We start from the raw sequence: 26774 nt of genomic DNA, 5'->3' as shown, positions 1-26774 counted from the left end.
TAACTTGGAAAAGAGTAGGGACGAAGAGCATGAGAAGAAGATTAACATTAAACAGGGATGAGAGGTGGGAGGGAAAGGGAGAGAGAAGGGAAATTGCATGGAAATGGAAGGAGACCCTCAGGGTTATACAAAATTACATACAAGAGGAAGTGAGGGGAAAGGGAAAAATAATACACGGGGGAGAAATGAATGACAGTAGAGGGGGTAGAGAGAGAAGAGGGGAGGGGAGGGGAGGGGAGCGGGGATAGTAGAGGATAGGAAAGGCAGCAGAATACAACAGACACTAGTATGGCAACATGTAAATCAATGGATGTGTAACTGATATGATTCTGCAATCTGTATACGGGGTAAAAATGGGAGTTCATAACCCACTTGAATCAAAGTGTGAAATATGATATGTCAAGAACTATGTAATGTTTTGAACAACCAACAATAAAAAATTTAAAAAAATAGCTAAAATAAATGTGAAGATGTTACTTTCTAAATATGGATCTTATCTCTTTCAAAATTGCCACTCATACATACATAGGAAAAAAAGTCATTTACAGTAGATCTATATCTAATAAGAAAAGGGAGCATTTAAATGAGGTTCTGAACTCAACATCATTGAAGACTGTAATTCATCTATTATCCTCAAAAAGCAATGGAAATGTTATCTCAGCTCTGAATATTTTGAAAACTTTGAAGTGAAATAATAAGCTCTTAAGGTTGAAAAAGATGGCCAGTTAATTCAGGCTGACTGAGAAATCTCAAGGCCAAAATGTGTTACTTTTCAATTGCAGCTATGGTTTAAGCAGAAAGAAATGACAGCGAATTAGTCATGTTATGTGGTACAACAATGGCCCAAGGGTGGGGTTATTACTAAATGATGACACCTTTGGAATTGTTTGACTAATGCTATAAATTATCTCTGTGCTGTACAAAACACATTACAGTATAATATTTTTTATATCTTTGGATTGCAAAGGATTAGCAAGTGGCTCTGAAAAGCAACTAATTTAGGAGGATTTGAAATGAAGAGCAGTCTGAAGTTTTTCATGGATATCCATGGTATTAAACTCAAAACACTGACAGAAGGCTGTAATGAATTTCAGGAAGGTAGTATGGCACAGATCTATAAAATCCAATTTGTAATACACATCTAAAGTCACTCACAAAAACATTTTTAAAAAGACAAGAAGTGCAATGCAATAAATGACACTTTTAAGTAATGCAATTAGAAAATAACAAGAGAATGTCTAGTAGTAACACAGGAATCAGAGAGTCTGTCATAGGAGAACATCTTGCAAAATGAATAGTTGAAAAGATTTCAAGCAAATAATTTTTATCTATGTGATCCCTTCTCCCCCAAATTTTCATGTTCTTTGTAAAGGTTTTAAACCCCAGAATAACTCCTGTAACTCTCTTTTGCTTTTTTTCTTTTAACTTTAATCAAGAATTTACAAGATTTTTTTTTCTTTCTTTTCTTCTTTTGAAGAGAAAGGAATGCTAGAGATCAAACTTAGGGAATTGTGAATGCTAAACACACACTCTTCCTTTGAGCTACATCCTCACCCTGCAGGATTTCATCTTCAAGCATAGCTAACATCCATCTGTTAGAACTCCAAACAAAAAAATAAGTTGAAGAAGAAAGAGATGGGGGGAAATGATTCCAAGTTATTTGGATCAATAACTTTACAAGCTTAAGTGCTTTTATAGCAAACTAAAACTAGAAAAGGTTAAGGAGGTAACTTAGAAAAATAACATTCTTTTTTTTTTTTCTTTATGCGGTACTATTGAACCCAGAAAGCTCTCCCTAACCCTTTTTAAATTTATCTTGATGGATCAAACTCAGGAATTAGACCAGAAACTATGCAATTCCTAGAATAAAATATTGAGTCAACATTCCAACTTATAGGCACAGTCAATAACTTTCTCAATAGGATTCATAAAGCTCAGGAAATAATGCAAAGAGTTAATAAATGAGATGGCATAAAATTAAAAAAAAAATTCTGCACAGCAAAGGAAACAAGTATGTGGAGAATGATGCTACAGAATGAGAGAAAATCTTGCTAGCTACTCTTCTGACAGAGGATTTGTACCCAGACTATATAAAACTCAAAAAAAAAAATTACTACCAAAAAAAAACCCAATTAATAAATGGGCAAATGAACTAAACAGATACTTCTCAAAAGAAGAAATACAAATGACCAACAAATATGTGAAAAAAATGTTCAACATTATTAGCAATAAGTGAAATGCAAATTAAAACTATAACTGAGATTTCATCTCACTCCAGTTAGAATGCCAGCCATCAAGAATACAAACAACAATGAATGCTGGAGAGGATATGGAGAAAAAGAAACATTTTTAAACTGATGGTGGGATTGTAAATTGGTACAATCACTGTGGAAATCAGTATCTGGCTTTTTCAAAAGACTAGGACTCACAATACAATCCATCTGTACCACTCCTCCTATTCATATCCTAAAGAATTCAAGTCATCACATTATAGTGATGCATGCAGTACCAAGTTTATTGCTGCACAATTCACAATAGTCAAACTATGAAACCAGCCTAGGTATCCATCAACAGATAAATTAATAAAGAAAATGTACTATATATATACAAATAAAGTTTAATTTAGCCATGAAATCATGTCCCTTGCAGGAAAATAAGTGGAACTTGAGAACATTATGTTAAGTGAAATAAGTCAGATTCAGAAAGTCAAAGGTCGTATGTTTTCTCCCATATGTGGAAACTAGAGAGGAAAAAGGAAAAACAAAAATGCATGTGGGGGATCTCATGAAAATTGAAGGGAGATCAGTAGAGTAGAGGAAATAAACCAGGGGGAAGAGAAGAGGAAATTGACAGAGAATATACTGGAGAATTGCATTGGTCAAGTTATATTGTAATATTGTATGCACATATGAATGTGTAACAAGTCCCAGCATTATGTACAACTATAATGCACCAATAAAAATATGGACAAATAAAAATGTTTCATTTGGGGATAGGGTCTTGCTAAATTACCCAGGCTGGCTTCAAACTTCCAAGTCTCCTGTTTCAGCTTCCCACGCACCTGAGATTATAGGTGTGTATCACTGCACCAAGCAAGTATTTTATTTTATCTACCTGTCTATCCATCTATAGATAGATAGATAGATATGTGTGTGTGTGTGTGTGTGTGTGTGTGTGTATATATATATATATATATATATATATATATATATATATATATATATATAGAGAGAGAGAGAGAGAGAGAGAGAGAGAGAGAGATTACTTCAAGTAATAAATATACTACTTAAAGAATATTAAAAGTTTTCTCCTTCCTTCATTTGCTACCAATGTGAAACATATTCATAATGTACTAATTAACTACATAATCATACATATAATTTATCTTATAAATTTCATACAGCATATTAGATTTTTTTCTAAAGGAAATTCTGAAACAATAAAGAAGTGCATGCACATGGCAATATCCCCCATCACCTTGGAGAATCCAACAATGTGGCATGTCCACATGAAATCATTCTCCATTTTGAATTTCCAAGGGTTTCTCTTATAAGAGCAGTAAGTCAATCTTGTTCAGTAAAAGAAGGATTTTTTCCATAACCTATATTGTGATTGTGGTATCTTTTAGAGGATTTACAATACAACAGGCTATTATAATGTAAATATTACTTAAATTTGAGAAAAGAAAATAAACAATGAAGCTATTTCTACACGAGTGTATATTTTAATATCACAATTAATGTTTTATTTTGTTACCAAAATCATTTTAATCTGTCAGACTATAATACATGACACATTTTCAGTGTCACAATAATTTTGTATACATTTCACAGTTAAATGATTAATTTGTCTACTAATCAATAATATAATATTATAATAACATTGGTGTCTGGGCACATACACATCAAATATATCTGTTTTATGTTACTGAATTCTTCATTATTCTTCTAAAGCATAAGGCAATAAGCAACCCTTAATGGAATTTTATAGTATTTCTATAATTTTTAGAGAATTTATGTAAGTAAATATTAAAGAAAACAGTATGTCTAAAGGGAAGAAAAGTTATACTTATGGTTAGATACAGTTTACATCATTCTTAGAAAAATATATGCATTCTACAATATTGTTAGGCTGTCATGAAAGATCAAGAGGTACATCAGTCAAGCATATGAAAAAAAACTAATGTAAATTTTAATGATGAGCAGTTACTCTTCAGAGGCTAAATGATATTAAGCATGTTAACTCTTTGGTTAGAATATATTAACAGTGCATTGAAGCATTTAACAAATGGACTTCCCTACCTTGCTANTATATATATATATATATATATATATATATATATATATATATATATATATATAGAGAGAGAGAGAGAGAGAGAGAGAGAGAGAGAGAGATGACAGCTAGCAACATTGGACTCTGAAAGAACTAACACATAAAGTTTAATAATGCCTACACCAAAGACATGAAAAATATGATTTCAGTACCAAAATAGTTTAATCTGCTGAGTTATTGTCAACAGAATGCAGAATAAAAAGAGATGGCTAGAACTCAAATCAAACAAAATTATATTTAATTATGTGGGGCTTTCTTTGAAAGGTTCTGTATGCAAGTTCATTCAGTATAATGAAAGCATAATTACAAAAAGCTGGAACTTACCTGATAGTGTTACCTGCTTTCAAATATTTTTAAATTCAAATAGGCAATGAACTGTTTTAAGAATTTTTAAATGGTGGATAGCATGTGTGCTTACCAAAAATTATTTAGTTATATAGTCTCAAAAGGGATTGATTTCCTTTGAACTGTTGCTGCAGTGATCTATTGAATTTTATTGGCAACAATTTTTATAATGTATGAAAATTTACCTTTATTGTGACCTATGGTTTGCAAGATTGATTAGGTAAACATAATCCTTCTGTTACCCTACAGTCTGTGGGAAGAGGGAAAAACTAAACACATTCAGACCTTTTCAAGGCTAATTCTTAAATCTTTAAAATCTTTTCCCTTTAAAATAATGTTTCCCTAACATACTATGCCTTGCATCAGTCTATGTAAGGACTATTTGGTTTTTTAAAAAAATCTAAACTAAACCTCATAATTTAGGCTTTTTACCATGTTGAAGTTTTGTGAGAGGGGGAAATGCATTAAAAGTTAAGAACTAATGTTGCAGTAATTAATATACAACTTGTACATATAAGACAATAGTGTGGGATAGTTGTGTGGACGGATAAGTAGGGAATATAGGCTATCCTTGGAACATTAACTATAATGTCAATTAACACTTTCTTATTTCAAATTAAGCTCTCAGAAAAGAATATACAAAAGTCTTAGTCGCTTGGGCTGCTATAATAAAACACCATAGACTGAGTGGCTTAAACAATAGACATATCTGTCATGGCTCTGGAGGCTGAGAAGTCTCAGGTCAAGGTGCCAGTAGATTCAGTTCCTGATGATGGGTCTGCCCAGCTTGCAGACTAGAGCCTTCTTGCTGTATCTTCACATGGCAGAAAGACTGTGTACTGGTGTCTCTTCCTCAGCTTATAAGGACATTATTCCCAGCATGAAGGCTTCACCTTCATGTCATCTAAACTTAAGTAATTCCCAAAGACTCCAACTCCTAATACCATCACATTGAGGGATTAGGATTTCAATGTATGAATTGAGAGGACATAAATATAGTTTATAATGACAAATATATGAAATTTTGACTCGCCTTAATATCTCTATTCTCCAGCTTTCCTGGGCCCCAGTAATATTAAAGTCCTTTCAACCTAAGAGGTATCTGAATATCCTGTTTTGTGTATAAATGGAATTTGTTTCTGTTGGACAAAATTGGTGATACTTTTGGGAAAACAAGAGATTGCATTCTAAAGAAGCATTATAAATAAATGCGGTAGATTAATGTAGTTTAGAAAATAATTTTGTAACATAGTAGTCTTCAAAAATATTTTCCAAACGTCTCCTCTAATTTGTGAACACAGAGCAAATTAAGAAACTCAATGGGCTTTGCTAATCACTTAAAATGATTATTTTTCTGGGAAAGAGAGAATTTAAATGACAGCTCTGTTAAAAATTATACTCTAAACATGTCAATCATATGCCTAGAAACATTAAATTAAAAAGTCAACTATTGCTACATTTAACATTTTATTTTCTTCAATCATTTGGATATGTACTAATTTCCAGATGAGTGAGTTGGTTAGAAAGGGATAATACTGAACCTGGAGATTACTGACAGTTAAAAATGAAACTCAAATTGAGTGAAGTCTGTGCTTGATATCAACAGTAGTGTTATATTAGTAGACAGTATTATTATAATAATTTTATTTTATTTGTCAGGCTGAATATAGATGAGTCACTTTTTCTTTTTATTTATCATGATTTCCATGTCATAAGAGGTCAAATAGTATAGTAGAAACCAGAAAACAAGCAAAATCAATATACCATAATCTTTCCAGAAAGGAGATAATTTTTACTTTTCATCTTAAAGAAAATTGCTAATTCCATTTGATGTCTTTTACTTCTTTAATTTCCTTTCTATTCAACCTTCTTTCCCTTCTTTTTCTCTACTACATAGACAATATCTTTTTCTTTTTAAATTCCAGAAAAAAAGCACAAATAGTCAAAAACAAAACTGGGAAAAAGTGTCTTAACAATGAGGCCACATTTTAAAAGAAAATATGTAAATATGCTTTAGTAAGGATATTTGCTTTTAAATTTTATTTATTTAACAAACATTTTATTGGTCCCAATATTTTCATGGCACTTTTCTTTTTTCTTTTTTGAGAGAGAGAGAGAGAGAGAGAGAGAGAGAGAAAGAGAGAGAGAGAGAGAAATTTTTAATATTTATTTTTTAGTTTTCGGTGGACACAACATCTTTATTTTATTTTTATGTGGTGCCGAGGATCAAATCCAGCGCCCGCCAGGCGAGTGCGTTACCACTTGAGCCACATCCCCAGCCCCGGCACTTTTCTAAGTGTTTTTAAAATATTAACTGATTTGATCCTAACAACCTTGTGAAGTGAGAACCATTATCATCCTTCGATTTTAGATGAGGAAACTGAGGCAAAGAAAGTTAGGAGGTTTGCACAAGGAAACAGAACCTGCAAGTAATGGAAAGAAAAAAAAATGTTGGCAGGATATGGAAACTCTTTGTTCCCCTCCTAGAGTACTGCTTTATTTTTCTTCTACAAATGAAACTGTATTTCAACCTTTACTATAAAGTCATTTTTTGCTATATTTGATTTTTTAATCTTTTTATTTTTATGAAACAGTATTTTAATTAGTTTAAATCAGATGGTGGCTCATTCTGTTGTGCTTCTGTCATTCACACTTGAGAATGCACTGACTCAGAGAAGGAACCTTTTACAACTCTACAATTTCCTTAAATTTAGGGACCATGGTCATGTTAGTACCTCGTTCTCCCAAAGTCCTGTATACTGATAGAATTTTTGTTTGTTTGTTTTCCTGAAAAAACTATCTACCTGTGTAATTTCTTATGTCTTATCAAGGCTTTGTACCTAGACTTACTTTAATTTCTCCAGAAAACTAAAAGGGTATGTGTGTGGAGGGGAGATGAAGTAATTTTTATAAAATCCACATCCTTTCAGAGTGTCTCACTTTAAGTTTCCAATTAAGAATAAAAACAGCAGTTCAAAAAACATTCACAGAGCACCTTCTATATAACAGGCATAATGCCAGTACATGATTATGGAGAAAAATAAGCTATAATTGCTGTCTTCAGGAAAATATAACAAATAATAAAATACCAAGTATTATAAATAATTAAAATTTGTATAAAGTTCAAAAAGTGAGTAGAAATTTTTCAGAATAAGATAATTCCAAAATGAATAACTGACACTTTAGAAACCTATTTGCATAATACCATATGAACATTCAAAAAAAATTCCTCATATTTGTACAGGATTATTATGCTATTTGAGCAGACCCATTTCTTTTAAATTATCACAAGTTATTAGAATATCAGGGTGGTGTTCAAATTAAAAAAAAATTTTTAAAAGTTCAGCTTATTTAAGCTTCTAAAACAACAACATATCCTAAATTTAAAGAAAGGAAGGAGAGGGAGATGAAAAGGGAGGGGGAACAAAGAGAAAAGGGGCTAAGAGAACAATAATAAGAATTCCTTTGTACAAGAGATATTAATTTAGTGCATTCAACGCTGTCCTACAGTCCTATATGAGATGAAATTATTATACCTTTTTATATGGCTAAATGTTTGTCTGTATTGTTTGGGCCAGATATTTAAAGGTAAAGAGAAGAACTAATTGAACGTCACAGACTTGTGAAGGGGATAGGTAATTTCCATGTTCACCAAATTCTAAGAGAATAAGATCTTTAAGGCAAAGCATGATTCTGTGGGGCATGGTGTCACATGCCTCTTATCCCAGTGGCTGAGGAGAGGATAAGGCAGGAGGATCCAAAGTTCAAAGCCAGCCTCAGCAACTTAGGGACGCCCTAAGCAACTTAGGGAGATCCTGTCTCAAAATAAAAAATAAAAAATGGGTGGGGATATTGCTCAGTGGTTAAGTGCTCCCCTTGGGTTCAATCCCTGGTACAAAAAAGAAAAAAAACCCAGCTATTTTTTTAAAAAAAATCTTTTTATGAATCCTGAAAAATAATTTAACTATGAATTTAAAAACTTTTGATACAATTCTTGAAAAAAATCAGTGAAAATATGCTTCCTCATTTTTATAAACAATATAGAAATTCTGTTTAGATTATAAACATAAAATTACTATTAAATTATCACTATTTTCTAATTTTCTTTATTCAAAGTTATCTTTGTTTTAAATTCATATAATATGAATTTATATGCATTATTTCTTATAACATTACTTATAATAATTTTAATAACTGCACTATTTCTTCTTATGGGTTATACATTATCTATGGTTTTTTTTTTAACTTAGTGATGCTGGGGAATAAAAACTATGGCTATTTTAAATAATCTACTATTTAGGTGTTGTTTCCAGTTTTATATATTTACCAATGAAGTTACAATTAGTATTTTTGCCTCACTCCTTTTTATGATTATTTTCATAAAAGAGATTTCCAGAAATAAAGTCCCTAGTCAAAATGCAACTGTTTATATCAACAAAAACTCGTGAATTATGCGTTTATTTATTTATTTGGTATTGGGTATTGAACCCAGGAATGCTTAACCACTGAGTACATTCCCCAGACCTTTTTTTCTATTATTATTTTGAGACAGGAACCCCCCTAAGTTGCTTAGGGCCTCACTAAGTTGCTGAATCTGGCTTTGAACTCTGAACTCCTACCTCAGCTTCCTGAGCCGCTGGGATTACAGCTGTGCAACCACTGTGCCTGGAGTCAGTTATTTTTTAATGTTGTTTAATATGTACTAAAGCATGTAAGTTATACTTCTTGTGTATTTTGTTAATTTACATTCTATTCCTATATTGGTATTAAATTATTTCAGTTATCAAAGCTTTAAAATACATTTTCAAAACATCATGTACAATAATCATCTGCCAGTAAAAGCGTCTAGTATAGCTTATATAAATCATTTCTTTTCCTTTCAAAACATGCTGTGCATTTTTTTGAGTTTATCAACTTCTACATAGTGATTTTTGTCAAGATGGAAAACAATTTAAACCAAAATTTTATTATTATTTCCCATGAATTGCATTAAATCTATAATTTGGAGGTAACTGACACCTTGAAGCATTATTGTTAACAAGCAGAGGCATAGCTTGTCTGCTGATTTATTTCTATTTTCAAAGATTTTTATCTTAAATTGTGTAGGTCACAAATATTTCTCATTAAAGGTGTTCTTAAAGTTTATACTTTTGTTGCTACAGTGAATGTGATTCTCTTTTCATTGATTTCTTAATAGCTTTATTGAAGTACAATTTACATGTAATACATGTGTGTGTGATTTCTGACATACTCATTACAGTACAAGAACAAACTTTACATGATTCCTATAATTTTAAGCATATGTCAGTTGTTTTATAGCTTAGTGTGGACTGTACGGGAGAAATGTACCACGTATGCTTGTGAAGTATGTGTCTTCAACTTTTGTTTGGCAGAGTGTTCTATAGAGGTCAGTTAGATCTAGTTGGGCCAGAGTGTTAAGTGTTGAGTGATATAAAAGATACCCTTGCTGATTTTCTATCTAGAGTTGTCCTATTAATTACTAAGATTGAGGTGTTAATGTCTCTATTTCTCTCTTCAGTTCTTTTTTTGTTCCCTGTACTTGAAAAAAAGTTAGTTGTGTATATATTTACAAATGTTCTATTTTCCTGTTGTATTAACTCTTATCATTATGAAATGTCACATCTTTTTTTTATCTTGAAGCATATTTTTTCATTACTTGTATATTCACTCTAGCTCTATTAGTTTTACTGTTTGCATGATGTACCTTTTCTCATCTTTTGAACTTTCGTACTGAGGTTTTCGATCTATAATGTAGCACTTGTAGGCAGCAGTGAGTTGGATCTTGTCTGCTATCATAAATCCAGTCTAAGAATCTCTATCTTTTAGTTGGAGCATTTAATCTATTTTCATGCAATGAAATTATTGATATAGCTGAACTTCAGCTTTTTAAAAGTTTTCCAGTATGGGTCAAGTCTTTTTTGTTCACTATTCCTCTTGCATGACCTTCTTTTGTGTTACATAGACATTTTCTAGTATACTACTTGGATTCCTTTTGCAAAACTCTTTGTAAAATTGTTTTCTTAGTGTTAACAATACTCATATTAAGTCATTACTATCTACTTCAAATTTTCTTTTATTTAACATTTTTTTAGTTGTAGATGGACACAATATCCTTTTTTTAATGTGGTGCTGAGGATCAAACCTAATGCCTCACACTTGCTAGACATGCGGTGTACCACTGAGCCACATCCCCAGCGCTAAAATTAATACTAAATATCAGTGAAATATAGAAATTTTGCTAAAATATAGCTCCATTTTCTCCTTTGTGTTATCACAGGTAATATTTTTATGTTAAGAGCTCAATGACAGTTTCATAATTATCATCTCAAACAATTATCTTTTAAATAAGTGAAAGGAACAACAGACAAAATATTTACTTTTATAGTCCTTTATATTTACCTTTATTATTACTATTTCCAGCGTTATTTCTTCACATGGATTCAAGTCACTATTATCATTTCCTTTGATTCCAAAGAATTTTTTTCAATGTTTCCTATAGAGCAGTTTTAATAATAACAAATTGTTTCTGACTTTATCTAAAAATGTCTTTATTCCACTTTCATTTTTTTGAAGGTTCCTTTAAAGTGGTATAGAATTTGAGGTTGACAGATTTTTTTTTCTTTGTGTCAGCCTGCTGCCTTTTGGCTTCTACTATTTCTGATGAGAAGTCAGCTTTTAATCTTCTTGTGTTTCCACTGTATGTGATTGTTCATTTTCCAAGATGTTCTCCTCTTTAGCTTTTAAATATGACTATAATGTACTATAATGTATCTTACTATTTCTTTGGGTTAATACTCTTTGGAGGTCACTGAGCTTCCTGGATAGGTAAATTAATTTTTTTCAGCAAATTTGGAAAGTTTTAATCATTATTTCTTTGCACATTTTCTGCACCTTTCTGTCTCTTCTCTCCTTCTAGGGTTCCATGTGTGTGGAAGCATACAAAAAATGTGTCTTACAGGTCTCTGAGACTGTTAATTTTTCATTCTGTTCTGATTTGAACATGCCATAAAAGGAGAGAAACTACACAGTAATTTGAACAAGTTTAATATATTGACTTGTGTATAGCTGGGTACTCAAGTAATGAGAAAAAGTAAGGACAGCACTTTAAAGTTTCAAGATTAGCTGGATGTTAACAGGCAAATCCCTATAATCCCAGAAACTCAGGGGACTAAGGCAAGAGGATCACAAGTTTGAGGATAGCCTCAGCAACTTAGCGAGACCCTGTCTCAAAATTAAAAAAAAAAAAGAAAGAAAGAAAGAAAAATGGGAGGTGGGGGCTTGGGAACTTAGCTCAGTGGTAAATCACTCCTGGTTCAATCCCCAGTTTAAAAAGAAAAAAATCCCCCCACTAAAAAAAAAAAAAAAAAAAAAAAAAAAACTTTCAGAACTAGAATATAAGAAGCAGCCAGTATCCCTAGGTTTGGGACATAGTATCAAAGGCAAACACCCTCCCAGGACTGAGATCCAGGTCTTGTTAAAAAGGAGGGAATGACCAGTGCTCACTGAGAACATACTATGGAGCTCCATCAGCAAAATTTGCTGGAAATTCCCTTTTAGAGTAGAGATAAAAATCACTTCACATAATGTTATCTCCCTGAAGGCATTCTGCTTTAAAACTGTCCAGTGGGACAGAGATAAGCTATTCATCAGTGATTTCTGTGATGTTTGGTTTTATATTATTTTGGTTTACCTTCTTTTTTACTTTGATGTGTTATTTTACTCATTTTAAATAAAAGATATACAATTCTTCTTATAGAATATTCCTCAGGCATACTTTATTCAGGGCATTACAATAAAAGTTAATAATTTTTTGTCTAGTACTGGAGTTGTTTTAACTTTAATCCTTCACTTAGCATTATTTAGCAACATGATAGCTATATTTTCAAAATCTATTTTCATAAGATAAAGGGGAAATAATTAGGACCTTATAGGTAAAGCAGGGTTAAGAAATTATAATCATTAATAAACTTAAAATAAAGGCAGACAATTCACTACATAAATCAACTAAAAACATTTAAAATATCTTATGAGAATAATTACCATTATTCAATAACTATGTATCCCTTCTTCCTAAAAATATTTTTGGTTTTCCTTAATTCACAAGTCTTCTACAATGATTATGAATGTGTTTTTGCTTTGCTATAAATAAGAATTGTAAGAAACATTTTCCCTTGTAACTCCATCAAATGGTCAATGCTTTTTGATTATTCATTTGCCTTATTTAGCTTAGGATATTTGAAGGAGAAAATTATAGTATAAGATATTCTTTAAATCCTTCCTATTTCATTGTTTTACATTCAAGAAAACTTACTGCCAATGCATAAGTGACCATAGAGAACATTGCTCTTGTCCTGAACTTCCAATTTAAATTCCTTTCCTTTGTTTAATTGCCTCAGCTTCCTATATTCCATCCAAATTACATTACAAAAATATCTGCACTTGCTCTGCTATATATTTCACCTCCTTTTCTTCTCTCAGGATCCCATATTTTATTATAATTCTAAAAAAATTATCTTCAAGAAAAATTACTTATATTTTTACATAACATCCTAAATGCTCACACTTGTAGAAAAAGTACAAGTAAGTATATCCAGAATTCTGTACAATAGGAATTTTAGTTGTGGAGACATTATTGTACTTGACACAAAATGGTTTAGTAGAAGTTCCCTTAAAGGGACTGAATTCCATCTGGTATAGAAACACATTTAAGACAGTGGAGCCAAAATAAAGGTTGGGAAAGGTGTGGTAGGACAGAATGAATAATTGGAGGTTGGATTTAATTAATCCATGAAAGTTGTATGTATATATAGAAATATCACACACCCATTAATATGTGCACATAATGCTAATCAAAAATTTTTTAAAAGATTAAAAAAACATAATTATGCAAACAATACATATTTTGCAAAAAACCAATAAAGGGTACCCCAAAAATGAGGTTACATAACAGTTACATCTATATAAGTAAAACATCAAGAATACTGAAAAGCTAGACTCATTTCAGTAGTGCTAATGACTAATTCTGAGCAATACATGTGCATGGTTAATAATCACAATGAAACATAAACAGTTGTAAATAATCTACTTGGAATGGCTATTTTTGTGGTAATATTTTAAAACCATATATAAATACCATGATATTTTTACTTTTTCTAAAGTATTAAAACTTACATTGCTGAAATTAGTATGGAAACTTTAGATATATTTTAATTTGTTATTAAATAAAATATTTTATCCATGTCTTATGATGTGCTAATCAAAAAAATTATCATCTGCTCAGTCAATATTCTCATTTAAGTTATTATAACTTATCTACATATAAAATTGTTATCAATTACCAATGTAACAAATGCACAAAAGTAGTCTTCTTTTGATCACAAATAAGAAATGTTAACATTCTGACAACGCAACAATTTTAGTTCACCATAAGGGAGCATGCCCATGAAATGAAGACAGCAGAATATTTAATTCAAGCTTATTTCCAAAGAATAACTTAGCTTGAAATAATAGACAATTTGAATGTGATTTTAAAATTTAAAAAGTTAAAAGACTAGAAAATCTGAAAACTAAAACACCATTATAAGGCAATATGAAGGCTATAGAGATTCACCTGGCAGTAACTAACAATATGATGCATCGCCAGTATAAAAGACACAAAAACTGGTCTAACACTAAATCAAAATATGAGCACCAGTATTATTAGGCTAAAATGAGAAATTTAGTAAGTCAATTGATTGCAGCAAAAACAATATTTATAAAAGTTATCTGTAAGGGCTGGGGTTGTAGCTCAGTGGTAGAGAGCTACTCACATATGTGAGGCCCTGGGTTCTATCCTCAGCACCACATAAAAATAAATAAATAAAAAGATATTTTGTCCATCTACAGCTAAAAATAATAATAATAAGTTATATATAATATTAAAGGCATCTGTGTCAGCTGAATCAACTTATTTTGCATTTCTTAGAGAAATGCTTCTTTCCACAGATGTTCATTACAAATACATTTATGTATTTATTGTGTTGTAAGAAAATAAGAGGGAAAACAAAATTTAAAATATGACCCCCCCCCATAGTAACTGCTAATAGAAATTACTTTCAAAAGCAATCTTGACAGTGGGGTCCTAATCTAATTACTGCATCAAACTCCATCAAAATTTGGCTGAAAGTAAACTACATCATTTCATATAATGCTAACTGACAAAATGAGCCAGGATAAATGGTAATGCTAATAACCATAATAAATATGTCAGAAATAATTTCAGTCAAGAAAGTAGTTATTTAATAGTGTTCCCCAAGTACAGTAAGTACCAATACTATTGAGTAGATAGACTTTATATCACAGTTCTCCCCTCTTCATTAGTGAATTCATTACAAGTTTCGTTTCAATTAAAGCACAGAACATATACAATTCTCTGTTTAGTCTAAATGGCTAATCAATAATTACTCAAACACAAGGTACTCAGCCTCTTGGGGCAATGCCATGATTTTGGGACAGTTCTTCTCAATACAACCCCTCTTTTTATCCTTTGCTGTTGTTACGGAGGAGGTTCATTCAGGTGAGAGGGGAAAAGAAAAAAGAAAACAAACGTGAAATTTAGGTATTTTTTTTAAAGCCAGATTATAACACTTAGCAATTACAAAAAATATAATACAATGCATAAATATAAAACCTCACACAATCCTAAAAACATAATAAGTGAAAAAATAGTAATAATTAAAAATAACCAACATTTCCAGGTAACACTGATAACACAGGCATAAAAACAGTCCTCTTTGATATTAGGGAAATTCCAATAGCCTGCAGGTATGGATGCATGCAGAGCAAGAGTGTTCAAAGTTTCCAAAAGACATGGCACCAGACCACTTAATGGCATAGTAAGTTAGACTCCTCAGTTATTTGTAGTAATACAATAATTTTACTCTATTAATACCAAATTAAGTAAGCTTGAATAACTCATTCAGTAGGTTGAAACTAAGAAGTCCTTTGTTGTGAGTAAAAACCAGTCTATGAAACTGGGCTCATTCATATTAAAGTACAGAAAAAGAGCCTTGCATTTTTTCCTAAGGACTTTAAAGCCCATAAGCTTGCCTTAAAGAAAAATTGATTTAGGGAAATCAGCATCTGATACAGAGATAGAAGTAATCTAGTGGACTGACTTAAAATACACAGGAAAAAAGCCAGTGTAATTAATACCTAATTTTATTTAATAAAAAATATAAGGTACAATTGCATTGATCTGATGTAACTTTGTAATAAATAGTATGAATTCATTCTGCAAAATTCATATTGAATTCATTTCTTATGAATTCATTCTGCAAAATTCATATTGAATTCATTTCTTTCATCACACTTTAGTGAAGCTCTTAAATTGCATTTATTTAATGGAAATCTTACTGAATCATTGCAAAAGCACCATTTTGTTGTCTTCATTGATTATCAGATACATTAATTTGAAAACCAAGGAGATAAAGTTATTTTTTATAGTAAAGTCACTCCTACTAGAACAAACATTCCAAAGTTTTTATCAGTTTTAGGAATATCATCAGTTATAAACAAAACAACCTATCTAACAATATTTGTATTTCTATTAGAAACAAGGATGAAGCTTATAGAGTGAAGCATGCTTTATTCATAGGTAGGGATCAATAAATGCAGTGGCTTTGACAGATTAAAAGGCCTGCTGAAAACAACATAAATAAGTTTTGAGGTGTACATTTTTATATGGTATAGGGGGTAAGGGATAGATGATTCAGTGAAACAAAGAACTATCACCTGATGCAAAAGGAAACTGAAAAATTGTCATCTTCCAAACGGTAAAAAATAAAGTGTTGAAACTCTTTTCTCCTTACTTGTAGTCATTTCTGATTTACCAATTTTCAACAGTTAATGTGAACAACAGAAATTACATCACAATAACTGAAATATTTAATATACCTGATGTTACAGCACCCTCTATCATATATAGAACATACATATATGAATTAGTGGCCTAAATAAGTATTTATGTAACAACTTTCCTAGATCTAGAGCTTAGTTTATTATTTCCCCTTCATGGAGTTAAAGATAATCCACTTTTAAATCAGCAATTTAACCTAGTACCACTTCCCTGCAATACACAGAAAAGGGCACTCATTCTTGACAAAGCAATCCTGAATTCTTAAGTTATTCCATATTAGTTTTAACACCAACAGCATCAGTATCACCTAAGAACTGTTATTATCCTGCTCTACTTACTCCCAGATCTTCCCTCCCACTTATTAACTATGTAGTTGAGGCCCAGCAATCTTTTAATTAGCCTTTCAGAGAATTCTGACTCATGCACAATTTTGAGAACCAATAGTATAGAACAAACATCTAATGGCAAGTTAATATCAGAATTATAAGGGCTATTCCCTTTTACTACATATTTTGATACAGAAAGCACCATGCCAAAAAAAAAAAAAAAAAAAAAAAACAGCGAAAACTAGTTAAATACTGTATGTAAGCGCTTCAGCTTCCAGGAAAATGTTTACAGACAAGAATTAAACATTTATCTCGATTTTGCTAAAATTGAAGGGCTTACTTTCCCTGTTTATCTAAAAGAAATGTTCCATATAAACAAATCTATATTCAAAGTTTCTGAGGATTTTTTTTTCTTTTTGTACCTGAGATAGAACCCAGGGTGCTTAACCTTTGAAGCACAACCCTAGGCCCCACTTTTTAACGTCTCTTATTTAGAAACAGGATCTCAGCTGAGTTGCTTAAGACCTGCCTGAATTGCGAAGCTGGCTTTAAACTCATGATCCTCCGGTCCCAGTCTCCAGAGTCGCTGGGATTACAAGCATACGGGACCACGCCCAACCTCCATGGATAATTTTTAAAGCAAATTTTCCACTAAATTTTCTGCTGTTGGGTCTGGAACACCCCGCACGATTTTGTAACACCAGCTCAACAGACGAATGGAAACAAAAGCGGGAGCTAATCAACGCCACAAAGCCTGTGCCATCTCTCCACAGTGCAAAAGAAAGAGAGGCTCCCAGGTCCCAAAAGAGTTAAAAAAAAAAAAAAAAGTGACGTGGGTAGGGCAGGGAAAGGCCCAGTGCACGGGGGAGGGCTATTTTTTTCTGGGCTTGAAACTATGAAAGACAAATTTCCTTTCCGTCTGGGGTACTCATCTCTCCTACAAGCAGTTTCCGCTTCAGAATCCCCGCGAAAAGCATTCTGCGCGGGAACTCAGTGGGGCGGAGCCTCTGGTCCCTCCCTCCTCGCGGGAAGGGCGGGAGAGAGAAAGGCAAGTCGCGGCCGCGGTTTCTCTGGAAGGTTCGGAGAGTTAAGCGCGCGCCCCCTCCGCGGGCAGCGAGAAACTCAGCACCAGATGGCGCTGCAGCACCGAGAGCCAGAGCCTGGGCCACTGGGGAAATGGGAACAGGCGTCACCGGATCCTTTCCTTCGTGTCCGTAGCCGGAAATGTGCGCGGGCGCCAGCCTCTCGTCCCGGATATTAAGACTTCGGGAGCGTTCCCGCGTGAGGGCGGGGCTAGCACCGGAACCGAACGGCGACCGTGGGGCCTTGGGGCGGAAGCCCGGGGTGGTGCCTGCAGGCCCTGATTTCCGGTGCTCGCGCCACGTTTGGGCGGGAGCTGCGAGGAGGGGCAGCGGGGCGGGTTCTTTCCCTGCGCTTGCTCAGTTTTAGGATGCCGGCTCCCGCCGCCGAATGTCTTTCTCCATTTTTGCACGTTTGCTGTTCCGCCAAAGCGGAAATGGTGGCGTAATAAGTGTTGTGTGTGTTTTTCCCCGCCCACTGGGTTCGGTTTTCTGGCTGGGAGTCAGGTTTCTGGAAATCTTTGTGGAAAGTCAGTGCTATATGAGGTAAAAACTCGAGCTGTAGATTTCCTCGTAATCTTTAGCGATCCAGATATGCGCTGGGCGCGGTCCCAGACTTTCCCTCTAAGTCTTAATAAGCCTGCTTGACCCACCCCGTTGTTCCTTTAAACATTTATTCTGAGAAGTTTGGGGAGTCGCAAGGAAGATGGGTGTCGCGCAGGCCAATAGGCTATTCATGTGGAACCGAGAATATTTTTAAGTTAAATACAGAAGGATGTCACAAAGTAATTTACTTACTTTGACTCCCTTTTTTTATTTTTGTCAGAATGAGCAGTTTTGTTTTCAACCTTTTAGGGTACGGCTTTGGACACTATCAGTTTTTGTTAACTAAGGGAAAGCCCCCTGTGCAAATGTGTACCCGAAGAAAATTTTGACTTTTTTCCACTTCTGTGCTGTACTGGCGAGCCCCTGTGCCTGTATGGACTTTTCCTAGGGGTGGATCTTAGTGGCGCTTCAGAGTACATTGGCTTTGTTCTTAGGTCCAACGGGGGAGCAGCCAAGTATGTTGCAAAAAGTAAAATCTTTGTGAATCTGTATCCATCTTCTTTTAATTTTATACTAATTCTAAAAGTGTTCTCTGTGCAAAGTGCCTAGTTCCCCCAGAAAGTGTTTTCAGCTTTGATGGACAATTTTTGGAATTTCAAAGCACTTCTTAAAATGCTACTTGTGAAAGAGCAAAAGGAATAGAGACTTTAAAGTAAACTGTAAAAGAGGGGTGGCCTGCAGATTTTACAAGAGTTATATGATCTGAAGTGGCCAAATAAGGACATTTTAGTTTTTTGTTTATTTTGAGTTTTTTGCAATAGTCGTTTTAATAGTTTTGGTAGTACATGTTGTGAAGGGAGCCATCCGGACTTGAGTAATGCCATGGCACATATTTATGTAAAAGCCAACGGGGGTTATGGGCAACACTACAGTATCATTCAGGAGTGCTAAGAAATGGCACAAGGAGACAAGATGTGCAGGGAGTAAAGGAAAACCATAGTGGAGGATAATAGAAAACATGTGAAAGCGAAGGTCACAGCTAAAGCCAGAAAAGGTTAGTGTGGAAGACAGAAAAATAGTATCTAGACCTCACAATGAATGTATGGAATGAAGGAATAAGTATTTCATCATTGGATATTTCAGCTTTGGCTAATCCCCATCTCTCTGATTTTAACTTCTCTATATATTCTCATCTTTCCTGGATTTCATATCCAACCAACCTTAAATTGAGGAATTACTTCATTTTATCATCATTATACTGTAATTTGCATAACTCTCAGAAATAGTGGTAATTAAGTCACTCCTGTGAAAATATCCTCAACTCTTGACCTTCAGCACTTAACTTTCCTGGCAAAACACAAACCATGGACAAACTCTCGTGCATTTATGTTTTTTGTGCTTGCTCCCAGCAGCTTAACAATTGGGTAGACATCTAAATGGGCTTTCTACATTGATTAGCCCTATTATTGCTTTTCCCTAGTAATTTCATTTTCGTTCTCTAAACGAAATATTTCATTTTTTTCTTCTTCAAATTACAGACTTCCTCCTCAACCTAATGGCTTTATCTCATGCCTTATTGAAAAAAGAATTATTGAGCATAAACCAAGAACACTTATATTGCCACCAATCCATCTACATCTGCACTCTTCAAACATCTGTTTTCTAGTTAAAGGGATGCCAGATCTTTCTATCACAAAGCAACACTTAGTATTTTCAGACTTCAGTTTTAATCATTGATGAGCATATGGACTTACCTCATTTTTGTGACCTGTATGTACAAAACTTGCCTATTTTTAATCTGAGTTGTTGGTTTTAGTTGAGTTGTAGGAGTTATTCACATCTTACATAAGTATTTTTTTGTCAGAGGTGTATGTTGTGAATATTTTTTTTCCAATGTGTAGTTTTCATTTTAATGATAGTGTCTTTTGAAGAGGAGTGTGAATTGTATTTTTCTAGGTATTTGTAATTATCCAGATACTCAAGTTCATTAGCATGAAGCTATCCATAAGATCCTCTTTTTAGTATTCACTATGTAGAGTCCTCCATAGATATCCTTGGAGGATTGATTCCAGAACATTCCTCCAATATGAAAATATGCAGGTATTCAAACCTCTTCTAGAAAATGGCATGATATTTGCACATAACCTATGTATGCACTCCTGTATTCTTTAAATCAACTCTAGGTTATTTAAAATAGCTAATGCAATGTAAAAAAATACCATGTAAATTGTTATTTTATTCTATTGTTTAGGGAATAATGACAAAAAATAAAGTCTACATGTTCAGTAAACATATTAAAAAAAAAAAAGTATTTTCCATCCACAGTTAAATCTATGAACATGGAATCCATGGGTACAAAGGGTGGACTGTACTTAATTTATGCCTCTGATCTACTTAAAGTAATTTTTCTGTATGTTTTAATAACAAGAGTCAATATACATATTTTTCAAAATAGGAATCCAGTTATTTCTGTATGTATTCAAAAAAGATCATCCTTGGGCCTGGGGTTGTAGCTCAATGGTAGAGTGTTTGCCTAGCAAGTGTGAAGCACTGGGTTCAATCCTCAGCATCACATAAAAATAAATAAATAAAAGGTATTGTACCCATCTACAACTAAAAAAATATATATTAAAAAAAAGGTCATCCTTTAAATCCATAGCACCTTTGTCAAAAATCAATTGACTTTCTGAATCTTTATTCTCTTTAGTTCAATTAATACATCTTTCCTTAAGCCCGTGCCACACTATATTGATTAATATAACTTTACAAATCTTGAAATAAGATAATGAAAGACATATTCTTTTTTCTTGAAATTATTTATTCTAAATCCTTTGCATTTTAATATGAATTTTAGAATCAAAGTTTATATTTTTCCAAAAGCCTGCTGAGATTTTAATTGGGTTTTTGTTGAATCTCTTCATCAGTTTGGAGAAAATTGACGTCTTAAAAATATAGAGTTTTTCAAACAATAAACAAGGCAAATATCTTCATTTATTTTGGTATTTAATTGCTGTTTTTAATTTTCATTTTATAGATCTGGCACTGATATTGTTTATTCCTAAATCATAGTTTCTTTAAATTTTATGACTATATTTTATAATTTTTAATTTAAATTTCCAGTTACTTTGAGTTATATTTTTCTAGAATTTTCATGTCATCCTTATGTACAGATTCTGCTTTAGTGAAATTCTATAGTTTGTGCCTCATAATTCCTATGTTTGGATTATCTATACATCTTATTTCTATTGTCTTTATCTTATTCATATTTTTTGGTATACATAGAAATTCTGAATGGAATGCTGTTTTTGTCCACACAAAAAATTGTATTCAGAAGGAAGTTTTGCACTTTTATAAAAGATTTACTTTTGCATCTATTGGGAAATAAGCTATAAGCAGAACACCTTAATCTAATGAAGGGTTGAGATTATTTCAAATTGCTTTTCCATTTTTGTTAGGCCTGGTCTATTTCAGACTCTTTCTTACTCCTAGGATGATCCTTTATGTGTACCAACTAAAAGCCTGAGGTGTTTTCAGATCTCCACAGTGGACCCTAAAATCTTAAATTTTTATTTTCTTAGAACCATAGGACTCCTGAAAGCTCTTCTCAGTTAATCTTCTTATTAGCTATCATTTTCTACATTTCTTCTCAGCCTCTGGAACAGTTTCCAAAATGGCAAATAAGTCAGGCAAAATACAGTTGAATATAAGCAGACTTCTCTGCACCCTTCTTCATGATCTTACCTCTCAAGATAACTTCAGAAAAATCCTTTTTGTATTTTACTCAACTTTTCTAGTTCTCCACAGGAAGATGTGTTTTATTTAAATTTTTTTTTAATGGGACATTTTTCTGCGTATCAGTATCACCATTTTTGTCTCCATACATCAGAAGCAACCAGAAAGATACAACATTAGCTTTTTGTCTTGATTCTAGAGGTGTTTGTGGATCTTCTTAGAAGTGATACCCCCTTGCCACAGGTGGTTTCCTGGGAAATACCCTTGGTTCTCTTTAAGGTTTGTCTAAATCTATCTTCTGCATGGGGAAGCACCCTCTGCTCTTCCTTCTGAGAGACCAGCATGTTTAGTTTCCACAGTACTGAAGCTGTAAAATCAATATGTCACCTTTGGTACTCTTACAAACATATGTTATAGTCAAGCAGGAAGAAATTTATCCTTTTATTTATGTTTTATAGATATCAGCAAAGAAATATGCTTACCAAAGAATGGGTTTTATTTGTCACCTTCATGTCAAGAACAGTTACATAAAATATTGCCCACAGGTCTGTAGGTGTCCTGTAGAAAGATCTGAATGATCAGGAGGTAATCCCAAATCCTCTACTTCCTGCATGGGTAGGTGGATTGAGTAAATTATTTCCTTTTTCTGAGTCTCCATTTCCCTTGTTGATCAAACAAGATGTCCACTTTGGGAGATTCCTGTCAGGTTTAAAAAGATACTGTATAAAGTGATACATGATATGTTCTGTTATTATTCATAAAGTTATTTATATAGAAAGGCCATTTTAACTTTGGAGAGAAGAGCCATAACTTGTCTACATAGCAGTAATATTTCAGAAAGCACAGTTTCCAGCTTGCTGCTCATAATATAGTTTAATTTAGTAAACATTGATTTGGTCTCTATTAAATGCAGAACACTACCTTAAAAAACTAGGATGCAAAACCTTTGAAATAATGACCTGCCTCAGCTATGTTAACATCTTGTCCATTTTATTGAAAACCGTGGTCAGTTGTTCTGAAACAGTTTTATCATCGATAGGATTTAGGTGTCAGACATTTTGGTATTTGCTCTCTTGCTATTTAATGCATCCTGAAATAGGTTTTATAAACCTAAAATAAAATTTAATAAAACAACCTAGACTAAAATTTCAGCTACAATGTGAATAGCACCCACTTGAATTTTGTTACTAACAAACCTATAGTATAATACCATGATGCCGTTTCACTTAGAAGGCTATATGACAAAATGAGACCTGAGATCTGCTCCAGCATATTAATAATTAATTTGTTACAGGGATTGGAGGAAAGACTGTCATCAGACATAAAATGAAAGTTCTCCTGTTCAGTGTGATGACAGAAGCAATTTCTTCTTTCCTTAAAGAGGAAAATGAAGTTGTTTTATAGTAGACTATTCATTGAAGGGCTTTCTGTCAGGTTTTCCCTTTTAAGTTTGCCCTTAGGATTCTCCATCCAGATAGACTTGAAATCTCCTTCAACACAAGACACTCAGCTTTAGTTATTATGTCTACCCATCCCTATTGTCTACCTAATTCTTACCCTACTAAGAGAACAAAATAGTTATGCAGTATATAAAGAACAAGTAATTTAAAACATTCTCATATCCAATAGGAGATCTTCCTGGGATAAGAAAATATATTTGAGAATCCAATAATCTATTCCCTGAGCTTGACTTTCTTCATTTGGAAGTTCATTTTCATTTTCACAGCCCATAGAATAAACAAATACAGCTTGGAACATTCTTACATTTATTGACCAGAAATGATTCAAATGATGTTGCACTGTTGAAATTACCTCATCTCCTTACTTTAAAAATACACATGGATTATATTGTGTATATATGCACACAACCTAGAGGGACACGTCCAACTAAGCTTCTTGTGACTGGATGACTTTGTTCTTTGCTTTTTTTTTTTTTTCCTGTAATGTATAATTTACNATATATATATAAAATGTATATATATATATATATATATATATATATATATATAATATAATGGTATGTGATGTAATGGCAAACAATTTAGTCATCTTATTCACCATTTCCATCCTGGTTCACCTCTGCAATTTTCAGTATTCTGTGTCACAGATTTAACCTCATATATATTGAATTTATTTACATACACACAGTGAGAAAGGAAATGTGAAACCTAGAGTCACTTTCCCATAACCCTACTCTATTAATGTCTCAGAAATCACCAGATGCTCTTATTTCACATCCTGATGAAGCCTAACTGAGATGTTAAGTCTGACCTCTATGTGTTCTATATGGGATTGCTCAATCCTCCCACATTCCAATAGTTTAAGTATAGATTTTCTGGCAGTTATCTTGCCTTTTATAATGTGCTTAGATGGAATCAGTAAAACAAATGTGCCTTTTCTTTCCCTGAATGGGGTTATTATAGAGAAATATGAAGAAGCCATAAATAAGGGTGCAAAGTTCCCTTTATCCCCAAAGCACAAATAGTCTTATTGAGGACTGGAACATATTTACTCCAGCTTTTGTGATAAGAGAAAGAATATAAGTTTTTTATGTTCAAAATAAATTTGACCTTAGTCCAAAACAACTAACTATATTGAAGAACTCCCTCCCCTTTTAAAGCAGGCCTTTGTTATAGCTCTTTCATTCATATAATTGAATTATTTTAAAAAATCAAAAGAATAAACTGACTTTCAATTTTCTGCTTTCAGGTTTTTGTTCTATATTACTAAAATATAATACATCATTGATTGCAGTTGATTCTCTGTGGTGCAATTTAAAATAGAGCATATCATTTATTTAAGTGTATTAATTTGAAATTATTACAGTTAAATAATGATTCTAAACTGTTTTTAAAGCATCAATATTAAGCCAAAAGGAAGGTTTGTGGCTAAAATTTATATTCTGTGCTTTTTTAACTTTTATTTTTGCTAACCATATTCTGATTTTTGTAATCAACTCATTTTGCTTCTCATATTTGTCCATAATTTGGAAAAATCATCAATTAGAAAAAAATGAGATCTTTCATTGAGAAAACCATGCATTTTAATTTTCTTCACTTTCCATATTTGGAGTCAATGTTTGATCTCTAGTAAATAGTTTGATAGCAGATGATCATAATTTACATAACAATGAAATAAAATTAAGTTTTATAACATAAATGTTAAAACAGTGTGCACAATCCAACCAGGCATTATGATGCACACCTTTAGTCCCAGCAGCTGAGGAGGCTGAGGCAGGAGGATCACAAATTTGAGGCCAGCCTCAGCAATTTAGTGAGGACCTAAGTAACTTAGTGAGACCCTGTCTCAAAAATTAAAAGGGCTGAGGATGTGGTTCAGTGCTTAAGCATCCCTGACTTCAATCCCTGGTACCAAATAAACAACAACAACAAAACAGGCAGAGTGCTTACTCTCATGGTGCTTACAGTAGACATTTAGTTACTAAATTAAGAAAAATATATCTAAAAGACTACTGAAACTCTATAATCACTTTTAATATTTCTACTATGTATTCTATGTATAAAATAAATGTTAGAAAATGATGGGCTGGGGATGTGGCTCAAGCGGTAGCGCACTCGCCTGGCATGCGTGCGGCCCAGGTTCGATCCTCAGCACCACATACAAACAAAGATGTTGTGTCCGCCGAAAACTAAAAAATAAATATTAAAAATTCTCTCTCTCTCTCTCTCTCTCTTAAAAAAATGTTAGAAAATGATCTTTTTCTCTATATCATTGTACACTATCACAAAATGCAGGCATTAAAAAACATCAAACATGGTTTCAAACATCTTTAAAACAAGGATTCATGACTAAATAATTGATAAGTGAATTTTTTTTATGTTGAACTCCGAAGTTTATTTGTTGAATCACCCAGAAAACTTACACTCTGTCTTTACTATTTTTCCTTGTCTTGTGGAGCATTTTTACAAAACTTAGAGACATCTTTACACATAGCCAAGTGTTATCATCCAGTTAAGTTATGGACTGTCATTAATCTTGCATACCAGTCCAAGGAAGATATTTCAAAAACCTGATTCCTCAAAATGACGGTTTTTAAAGGCCTAACAGTTTATGGTAGAAGATTCTAGGACATAAATAATGAAACATTCTATTCATAGTAAGAAATCTGAGAATATAGAGAAAGTAAAAAGTAAATAACAAAAGGTGTGATTTTAAGTTTATTGTTAGATTTTTCTTTGCCTGTCCCAAAGCATTTCTATGGTGATGTTATAGGTCTACTTATTTCTATTCATTGATCATTCATCAATTATTTTTGAAATTTTAAATATACAAAGTTCTGAACAGTATTATGATTAATATAAAGTAAGTATAAGATATGTCCTTCCGTTTTAGAAAGTTAGAGTAATTAGAGAAAAAAGACCCTCATGTAATGGGAACTACCTTATAATGAAGTATGCATCTAGGGTATCTCTCAGACTGGTATCAAGAAAGAGCATAATAGTAGCTGCCATTTGTGCCCAGAGCTTTCTTTTT

The 26774-nt window shown here is 32.9% G+C and overlaps 1 protein-coding gene across 3 annotated transcripts in view; it reads left to right on the top strand.

Moving 5' to 3' along the window:
- Stard13 (StAR related lipid transfer domain containing 13) overlaps positions 1 to 26774 on the top strand; it is a 484966-nt gene that overhangs the window by 102930 nt on the left and 355262 nt on the right. Inside the window, exon 1 of one of the 3 annotated variants that reach the window (XM_048800822.1) lies at positions 17791 to 17971. The exons of 1 other annotated variant lie outside the window; for it this stretch is intronic. The gene's annotated coding sequence lies outside the window, so the exon portion shown is untranslated. Of the gene's footprint in view, positions 1 to 17790; positions 17972 to 18371; positions 18549 to 26774 lie in introns of those variants that run through there. One more of the 3 variants, XM_048800823.1, reaches the window with a different exon arrangement.

Source organism: Marmota marmota, unplaced genomic scaffold (genome assembly GCF_001458135.2).
Source record: "Marmota marmota marmota unplaced genomic scaffold, marMar, whole genome shotgun sequence".
Classification (NCBI taxonomy): Eukaryota; Metazoa; Chordata; class Mammalia; order Rodentia; family Sciuridae; genus Marmota; species Marmota marmota.
This window is presented reverse-complemented; position numbering and strand designations above follow the sequence as displayed.